Below are 10,574 nucleotides of genomic sequence, written 5' to 3'. Positions count from 1 at the left end.
GGCTTGTCCAGAGGTTACCCTGTTCCAAGTAATTAGGTTGGCCTTCTGAACTTCTGCGCCACCAGGACAGAGTTCAGAAATCCGTCTTAACAATATCCAACTCCTTGCCATTCAAATCCTGAGACCCTTCCTATAGCATGAGAAGGGATATCCAACTCCTTCCCAATCCAATCCTGAGACCCTTCCGATAGCAGAGACGTGATATCTCAATGCTTCTACCAAACCTGAGACCCTTCCTTTAGCATGAGATGTGATATCCAAATCCTTCATATTCCAATCCTGAGACCCTTCCTATAGCATGAGATGTGATATCTCAATGCTTCTAATACCAAACCTGAGATCCTTCCTATAACATGAGATGTGATATCCAACTCCTTCCCATTCCAATCCTGAGACCCTTCCTATAGCATGAGATATGATATCTCAATACTTCTAATACCAAACGTGAGATCCTTCCGATAACATGAGATGTGATATCCAAATCCTTCCCCTTCCAAACCTGAGACCCTCCCTTTAGCATGAGATGTGAGATCCAACTCCTTCCCATTCCAATCCTGAGACCCTTCTGATAGCATGAGATGTGATATCTCAATGCTTCTAATACCAAACCTGAGATCCTTCCGATAGCATGAGATGTGATATCTCAATGCTTCTAATACCAAACCTGAGATCCTTCCTATAACATGAGATGTGATATCCAAATCCTTCCCCTTCCAAACCTGAGACCCTCCCTTTAGCATGAGATGTGATATCCAACTCCTTCCCATTCCATTCCTGAGACCCTTCTGATAGCATGAGATGTGATATCTCAATGCCTCTAATACCAAACCTGAGATCCTACCTCTAACATGAAATGTGATATCCAACTCTTTCCCCTTCCAAACCTGAGAGCCTTCCTATAGCATGAGATGTGATATCCAAGTCCTTCCCATTCCAATCCTGAGACCCTTCCTATAGCTTGAGAAGTGATATCCAACTCCTTCCCATTCCAATTCTGAGACCCTTCCTATACTCTGAGACTTGATATCTCAATGCTTCTAATACCAAACCTGAGACCCGTAATATAACATGAGATGTGATATCCAAATCCTTCCCCTTCCAAACCTTAGACCCTTCCTTTATCATGAGATGTGATATCCAACTCCTTCCCATTCCAATCCTGAGACCCTTCCGATATCATGAGATGTGATATCTCAAAGCTTCTAATATCAAACTTGAGACCCTCCCTATAGCATGAGATGTGATATCCAAGTCCTTCCCATTCCAATCCTGAGACCCTTCCTATAGCATGAGATGTGATATTTCAATGCTTCTAATACCAAACCTGAGACCCTTCCTATAACATGAGATGGGAATATCCAACTCCTTCCCATTCCAATCCTGAGACCCTTCCGATAGCAGAAATGTGATATCTCAATGCTTATACCAAACCTGAGACCCTTCCTATGGCATGAGATGTGATATCCAACTCCTTGCCATTCAAATCCTGAGACCCTTCCTATAGCATGAGAAGGGATATCCAACTCCTTCCCAATCCAATCCTGAGACCCTTCCGATAGCAGAGACGTGATATCTCAATGCTTCTACCAAACCTGAGACCCTTCCTTTAGCATGAGATGTGTTAGGAAAGATTTCGTAATTGTAGGGAATTTTCCTTCCATGTGGCAACCCCTAAACTTTTTGCTATTGTTTTTAACCTTGTTCTTGACTTTGCCAGAGAAGTACAGCCTTCTGCCGCACTTCTCTGGGCTTTCGCTCTTTTCTTACGGGGAAACTGACATGCCCTTAAGACAGTCAGTACCGGGGAACGTGGTTTCCCGTAGTTTCTTTTATCGTGTCGCAGCTTTAGTGCAACACGACACAAGAGGGCACTGTAAGCTAAGTTACAGCTCTCTTGGGTCTCTAGCCTTCTACAGGCCCTAGATACTCTTTTAGGATGGTATTTGATCGGTGCAAGTCATTCAGGGACTGGAATGGTGGCAGCGATCGTTTTGTTTATTTTGAGCTCCTTTTGGCGTTCTGAGCACGTTTTTGCACTGAACCCAAAATGGTGGCCTGGCTCCCAAAATGGCCAGGCCGCGAGGCTCCTTTGTCCTGTCCACTGTCCGTCTTGCTCCCTTCACCTTCCCCAGGTCGAGCGACCCGGGGCCTTCCTTATTTGGGCATGTACTTTCCCGCGAAACGTGGTTGCTTTCGCGGGCTTCTACATGTCGTTTGTGTGCCTCCAGGGTGTGGGCTGGGATGTCTGGTCCCAATACACATCCTGGGTGCCAGAGAGTCTAGGGTGGTGTGAATGCCTGGGACCACCGTGGTCCGTGATTGGTCCACGTATGGTATGTGTTTTGATGAGCGGATCTCCCATTGGCTCCCCTCCGTTTTGGCGCGAAGGGAACCGTGGATAAGAGGGGGCTGGAAACACCACTACCATGTCGATCTCCTGAGTTCTCACGAACGAAGGAATACAGGAGCCAAGTATCCTGCAACTACGAGGCTGGTCCGAGGAATCGCTGGTGACCCGCTGAAGGAATCCTCCTTTGCACTGCTGTCGTCCGGAGAGCCCCTGTCCTCCTTTGATCGAACCAGAAGGCCTGTACTGGTGCTTCGACCTTTGGAATAGCAGGAACAGCTATTCCCGGCATCTTCAACCATCTCCTGCCAAGTAAGCCTTCGGAAGCGTCTCTGGGCCATCCAGTTGACTGACCATCTTACAAAGGAGTGTGGCTCTGCAACCGCCGCCAGGTTGTGTTGTATTGCGAGTCCTTGTCCCTCTCCCACGCTTCGTACGCTTGGCGTCCCCAGGTCTGAAGGGAGGAGGGTTCATTTGGCTTGAATACACACGGCCGCTCCGTTGTCCTGTGCGGCAACAAAACTGTGCCGGTTTCGTCGATTGGGACGTCTTTTTGCTCTACACGACTACAAAGCGTTCCCTGCTCTTCTGAACCTGCCAGCTGCTGAAACTAACGTGGAGAAGCCTGGGTCTGCTTGCTTCGGGGACCGGTGAGTAGTTTAGCTAGGATCTGGTCGCCCTCCTGCAGTATCCCATTGCTTTTCCCTGCTGTGTAAAAACAGCACCCTTTTGCCGCGCTCGCGCTGTGCTTCTGCCCGCTGTGGAGGCTGCGCTTGAGTTGCGGAACCTGTTCTTCTTCTGCTGTGCACTAACGTGAACCGCCTGACTTCCTCCGAAGAGCTTCCCCTTGTGCCCGTCGGCACCGGCGTGGCAGGTACTTTGAGCACAAGGCTCCACTCTTCGCAGGGCTCGGACTTCCATCTAGTTAGGTGCCTATGAAGGCGAACTGAGTCGAAAGCATTATCGCACTGCCTGTTTTCCTTCCCTGGCAGGTGGACTACATATTTCGTGCTTTAAACGCTTGCGACTGTGTATTTGTATATATATTGTGTTGATATGGTATGTGTTGGTTTAATATTGTGATATTGTGATTTTCTCGCTACGGTCATTATTTTAAAGGCCTTAAAATAAATGTGTATCTATTTTTGATATAACAACTGTTTGGAGTAGTTTGTTAGCGCTCTTGCTTTGTGTGCTCACTGCGGGCTTTCAGTCACCATCACCCCTCTTGAGACCTAGTCTTGACCGCCGCGATCGCTACCTTGATTGGTCTGGCTTGTCCAGAGGTTACCCTGTTCCAAGTAATTAGGTTGGCCTTCTGAACTTCTGCGCCACCAGGACAGAGTTCAGAAATCCGTCTTAACAAATTGGTGTACAGCGGTGGGATACGACTGAAGGTATCCAGTGTTGCGCTCGAACTAAGGCATTTCAGGTTATTCCAAACAGTACACGTAGTGAATTGTTATAGTATAACTTTAAAAAGGCCATAGTCCTATCAAACAGTATGGAAACAAGTACGTTGTTAACTTTAAATGCTTCCAAATCAGAAACGCTGAAAAAGATGTGTGCGGAGAGAGGTGTTTCCTCTCAAGGCACGAAATTGGAAATGATCCAAAGAATTGTGGCGTGGCAAGAAGCGCAGCTTGACGCTATTACTTCTGAGGACAGTGCGGAAGGTGGTGGGGTTGCTCTCACTGGTAGAACCGACGGTTCTGCCGCCGCACTGTTCCACCGCGACCACGAGGACAGGGAGGACGAGCTGTCTAATGTTTCCTCTGCCAGTGCTGATGGGGAGGCTATGCTTGAATTCAAGAAGCAAGAGCTGCGGTTTAGGCAGCAGGAGCTTGAATTCAGCATAGCCAAACTAAAAATCGAACAGGCAGAAAAACAAAAAGACAGGGATCACCAGTTGGAACTGGCCAAGCTTCAGGTTGCAAATGGATCCAAGGGTCCTGGACATGGGTCTGGGGCCTCCTCTCATCCACGGTTTCCAAAAGATCTGCTCAGTGTGTATGAAGAGAGGAATGACATTATGGACTGGCTGAATGCGTTTGAGTATGCATGCGAGGTCCAGGAAGTTGACAATGCTGATAAGATTGCGTGGTTGCTCAGTAGACTGCCCCATTCTGGCTGTAGTGCCATTATGGAAATGTCGAAGGCTGAGCGGGCTGATTTCGCAATGTTAAAGCAGACTCTCATTTTAAAGTTTGGGAAGACTCCGGCCCAATATTTAAAGCGTTTTCGAGAGTATAAGAAAAAGGAAGGTGGTACTTGGGTATCTTATTGTTAGGAAAGATTTCGTAATTGTAGGGAATTTTCCTTCCATGTGGCAACCCCTAAACTTTTTGCTATTGTTTTTAACCTTGTTCTTGACTTTGCCAGAGAAGTACAGCCTTCTGCCGCACTTCTCTGGGCTTTCGCTCCTTTCTTACGGGGAAACTGACATGCCCTTAAGACAGTCAGTACCGGGGAACGTGGTTTCCCGTAGTTTCTTTTATCGTGTCGCAGCTTTAGTGCAACACGACACAAGAGGGCACTGTAAGCTAAGTTACAGCTCTCTTGGGTCTCTAGCCTTCTACAGGCCCTAGATACTCTTTTAGGATGGTATTTGATCGGTGCAAGTCATTCAGGGACTGGAATGGTGGCAGCGATCGTTTTGTTTATTTTGAGCTCCTTTTGGCGTTCTGAGCACGTTTTTGCACTGAACCCAAAATGGTGGCCTGGCTCCCAAAATGGCCAGGCCGCGAGGCTCCTTTGTCCTGTCCACTGTCCGTCTTGCTCCCTTCACCTTCCCCAGGTCCGGCGACCCGGGGCCTTCCTTATTTGGGCATGTACTTTCCCGCGAAACGTGGTTGCTTTCGCGGGCTTCTACATGTCGTTTGTGTGCCTCCAGGGTGTGGGCTGGGATGTCTGGTCCCAATACACATCCTGGGTGCCAGAGAGTCTAGGGTGGTGTGAATGCCTGGGACCACCGTGGTCCGTGATTGTTCCACGTATGGTATGTGTTTTGATGAGCGGATCTCCCATTGGCTCCCCTCCGTTTTGGCGCGAAGGGAACCGTGGATAAGAGGGGGCTGGAAACACCACTACCATGTTGATCTCCTGAGTTCTCACGAACGAAGGAATACAGGAGCCAAGTATCCTGCAACCAAGAGGCTGGACCGAGGAATCGCTGGTGACCCGCTGAAGGAATCCTCCTTTGCACTGCTGTCGTCCTGTGAAACCCTTTCCTCCTTGGATCGAACCAGAAGGCCTGTACTGGTGCTTCGACCTTTGGAATAGCAGGAACAGCTATTCCCGGCGACTTCATCATCTCCTGCCAAGTAAGCCTTCGGAAGTGTCTCTGGGCCATCCAGTTGACTGACCAGCTTACAAGGGAGTCCTGCTCTGTAACTGCCGCCAGGTTGTGTTGTATTTCGAGTCCTTGTCACTCTCCCACGCTTCGTACGCTTGGCGTCCCCAGGTCTGAAGGGAGGAGTGTACATTTGGCTTGAATACACACGGCCGCTCCGTTGTCCTGCTGCGGCAACAAACTGTGCTGGTTTCGTCGATTGGGACGTCTTTTTGCTCTACACGACTACGAGGCGTTCCCTGCTCTTCTGAACCTGCCAGCTGCTGAAACTAACGTGGAGAAGCCTGGGTCTGCTTGCTTCGGGGACCGGTGAGTAGTTTAGCTAGGATCTGGTCGCCCTCCTGCAGTGTCCCATTGCTTTTCCCTGCTGTGTAAAAACAGCACCCTTTTGGCCGTACTCGCGCTCTGCTTCTGCCCGCTGTGGAGGCTGCGCTTGAGTTGCGGAACCTGTTCTCCTTCTGCTGTGCACTAACCCGAACTGCCTGACTTCCTCCGAAGAGCTTCCCCTTTTGCCCGTTGGCACCGGCGTGGCAGGTACTTTGAGCACAAGGCTCCACTCTTCGCAGGGCTCGGACTTCCATCTAGTTAGGTGCCTCTGAATGCGAACTGAGTCTAAAGCGTTATCGCACTGCCTGTTTTCCTTTCCTTTCAGGTGGACTACATATTTCGTGCTTTAAACGCTTGCGACTGTGTATTTGTATATATATTGTGTTGATATGGTATGTGTTGGTTTAATATTGTGATATTGTGATTTTCTCGCTACGGTCATTGTTTTAAAGGCCTTAAAATAACTGTGTATCTATTTTTGATATAACAACTGTTTGGAGTAGTTTGTAAGCGCTCTTGCTTTGTGTGCTCATTGCGGGCCTTCAGTCACCCTCACCCCTCTTGAGACCTAGTCTTGACCGCCGCGATCGCTACCTTGATTGGTCTGGCTTGTCCAGAGGTTACCCTGTTCCAAGTAATTAGGTTGGCCTTCTGAACTTCTGCGCCACCAGGACAGAGTTCAGAAATCCGTCTTAACAAATTGGTGGCAGCGGTGGGATACGACTGAAGGTATCCAGTGTTGCGCTCGAACTAAGGCATTTCAGGTTATTCCAAACAGTACACGTAGTGAATTGTTATAGTATAACTTTAAAAAGGCCATAGTCCTATCAAACAGTATGGAAACAAGTACGTTGTTAACTTTAAATGCTTCCAAATCAGAAACGCTGAAAAAGATGTGTGCGGAGAGAGGTGTTTCCTCTCAAGGCACGAAATTGGAAATGATCTAAAGAATCGTGGCGTGGCAAGAAGCGCAGCTTGACGCTATTACTTCTGAGGACAGTGCGGAAGGTGGTGGGGCTGCTCTCACTGGTAGAACCGACGGTTCTGCCGCCGCACTGTTCCACCGCGACCACGAGGACAGGGAGGACGAGCTGTCTAATGTTTCCTCTGCCAGTGCTGATGGGGAGGCTATGCTTGAATTCAAGAAGCAAGAGCTGCGGTTTAGGCAGCAGGAGCTTGAATTCAGCATAGCCAAACTAAAAATCGAACAGGCAGAAAAACAAAAAGACAGGGATCACCAGTTGGAACTGGCCAAGCTTCAGGTTGCAAATGGATCCAAGGGTCCTGGACATGGGTCTGGGGCCTCCTCTCATCCACGGTTTCCAAAAGATCTGCTCAGTGTGTATGAAGTGAGGAATGACATTATGGACTGGCTGAATGCGTTTGAGTATGCATGCGAGGTCCAGGAAGTTGACAATGCTGATAAGATTGCGTGGTTGCTCAGTAGACTGCCCCATTCTGGCTGTAGTGCCATTATGGAAATGTCGAAGGCTGAGCGGGCTGATTTCGCAATGTTAAAGCAGACTCTCATTTTAAAGTTTGGGAAGACTCCGGCCCAATATTTAAAGCGTTTTCGAGAGTATAAGAAAAAGGAAGGTGGTACTTGGGTATCTTATGTCGCTGAATCTTTGAAAAACTTAACTGGCTGGGTCGAAGGCTATAAGGTTTCTACCTTTGACGGCATGATAAATCTTGTCATGCTGGAACACATTTTTGCTTCTTCTTCCCCGGAGCTTAAGCAGCATTTGGCCGATTCGAAGGAGATAGATCCTAAGAAGCTGGCCATTGCAGCAGACTTATGGGTGTCATATCGAGTGTCCCATAAGGACAAAACTCATCCTGGTAAGCAGGAGGAGGGGAAAAAGTCCAAAGATATGGAGGGTGGGGAATCTGCTAAATCTTCTTCCCAAAAGGGCCACAAAAAGAAAAACAAGGGTAAGACACAAGAGAACTCACAGGGTAGTGGAGGTTCGCCTCCGAAACAGAACTCTGGTTACAATAAGCCTCCCTACGTAAACAGACCCACTGGGGCTTGTTTTTCTTGTGGAGCAACTGACCATGTGAAGGGGGATCCCCGTTGTAAGGTTAGACCTTTGGGGGTCCACTCCGCTAATCTGGCCTTCTCCTCCTACGAGGAAGAAGAGATTACAGGAGCATCCTTCTCCTCGGACTCATTTCCCAGCGGAATAGAGGCCGAGGTAGTTTTAGTGTCCCTGGGTTCCTGGGAGCCTAAAGTCGCAGAGGCGTATGCTAGGATTCCGGATAATACCAAGCACTACTTTAAAGACAGTGTGCTGATCAATGGAGTGGATACTCCAGCTCTTAGGGATAGTGGGTGCAGTCGAACTGTAGTGGATTCTACCTTGGTAGACTCAGAGGAAGTTGCCAGAGCTACTCTGATGCCCACTAAGTTGGCTGACGGCCCCCTCCGTATGTTTCCCGTGATCCCTGTTAATCTAACTTTAAATGGTACAGCAGTCAGGATTCCAGTGAGCATTCAGAGAAACGTCCCGGGAAAGGTCTTGTTGGGTAATGATCTCAGAGCTTTAGGGCTCGTAGGAGACACTGCCGAAAGACCCTACACACGGTCTCAAGCACGGGCAGCATTGGCCAAGTCCAATACGCCGCCCCAGCCGAAGGGGAAACCCAAGGCGAAAGGAGTCTACAAGTCAAAACGAGGGAAAGAGAATATTCCCCCGAGCTCGCCTACCACTGCGGTGGAGGAAGTTGGTCAATCGACCGGGCCTGACGAGGAGGTGGCGATGCCTGAAGTATTCGACCCCAACGATCATCCTGAACTAAAAGACTTGTTAGTTGAAGGAGGTCCTGATAGGGACGAATTCAGTAAAGGCCAACTTGAGTGCCCATCTCTGGAAGGCCTAAGGAGACAGGCCTGCTCCCAGCTTGAGGGTGAACCTCCTGGGATGCATAGGATTTACCAGGAAGGTGGACTCCTGTATAGTGAGCCCACAGAGTCTACAGAAGGAGACCATAGGAGGTTGGTGGTTCCCCTTGCTGTTAGGCCCTTCCTCCTGCAGTTGGCGCATGTCGTTCCCCTTGCTGGTCACCTTGGTATGAGGAGGACCAAGCAAAGGTTATCCATGCACTTCTACTGGCCCAAGATGGGGGAGCAAGTAGAAAGTCACTGCAGGAGTTGTGCCGCCTGCCAGTTGTCTGGTAAGGTTGGCGCGACAATCCAAGCTCCGTTGGTACCGCTCCCAGTTGTGGGGGTACCATTTGAAAGGGTAGGGATCGACATGGTTGGTCCCCTTGACCCGCAAACATCCTCAGGCAATAGGTTTATCCTGGTGCTGGTCGACCATGCAACCAGGTATCCTGAGGCCGTCCCATTGACAACTGTAACTGCCAAGCCAGTTGCAGAAGCTTTACTCGGCATGTTTACTAGGGTTGGCTTCCCTAAAGAAGTTGTGTCGGATCATGGCAGCAACTTTATGTCGAAGTATAGGCAGGCTATGTGGAAAGAATGTGGGGTCACCTACAGGTTCTCTTCTGCATACCGCCCCCAGACCGATGGTCTGGGGGGGCGTTTCAACAGGACGTTAACGAGCATGATTGGGGCTCTGGAGGAGCCTCAGAGAAGAGAATGGGATCTTCTTGTTTCATGCTCACTATTTGCCTACCGAGAGGTACCACAGGAGGGTGTTGGCTTCAGCCCCTTCGAACTTCTGTTCGGTCATCCCGTACGGGGACCCTTAGCCATCGTCAAAGAGGGATGGGAGATGCCCACTCCCCCTGTTACTACCAATGTAGTTGATTATGTGCTAGGGCTCAGAAAACGGATGGTACTTCTGGTGGGCTTGGCTAGTGATAAATTGAAGGCAGGGCAAGCGCTGGTGAAACATTGGTACGACCAGAAAGCTTCCCTCATCAACTTTACACTTGGTCAGCAAGTCCTGATCATGAATCCCATAAGGCCTCGAGCTTTACAGGACAAATGGTCAGGCCCTTACACAGTGGTGGAGCCCCTGGGTGAGGTTAACTATTCAGTGGACCTTGGAAGGCCTGGAGAGGCTCCAAAAGTGCTTCACGTGAATAGGCTGAAGGCTTTCGGCCCAAGCGTCGAAATCGCAGCACTGCTACTGGCTTCAGACGTTGCGGGAGAGGAGTCTGAACCTCTCCCCGACCTGTTCCCAAGCAGTCCTTCAGATAGCTCTTTTGAGGGTGTCCGAGTGGCCCCTCACCAAAATGGACAAGGCTCAGTGGTTTACCTTGGACATGAAGTAGGTGGAGGGAGGAGACAGCCTCTACTCAGTCAGGTACAAGCAGTACAAGACTGGCCTACCCCCACTACGCAAACCAAAGTGAGAGCCTTTTTAGGACTCACAGGGTATTACCGCAATTTTGTGGCAGACTATGGCACCATAGCTGCTCCTCTGACTGCCCTCACAACTCCGAAGAAACCCAAGAAGGTAACTTGGACCGACGAGTGTGAGAAGGCCTTCAATGGCTTAAAAGACTCCTTGTGCCAGGCCCCTGTCCTTAGGGCCCCTGATTATCAAAGACCTTTTATCGTGCAGACGGATGCCT

The sequence above is a fragment of the Ambystoma mexicanum genome, unplaced genomic scaffold (genome assembly GCF_040938575.1).
Source record: "Ambystoma mexicanum isolate Mex_15411 unplaced genomic scaffold, UKY_AmexF1_1 Mex_scaf5, whole genome shotgun sequence".
NCBI lineage: Eukaryota > Metazoa > Chordata > Amphibia > Caudata > Ambystomatidae > Ambystoma > Ambystoma mexicanum.
Note: the sequence above shows the minus strand (reverse complement) of the source record.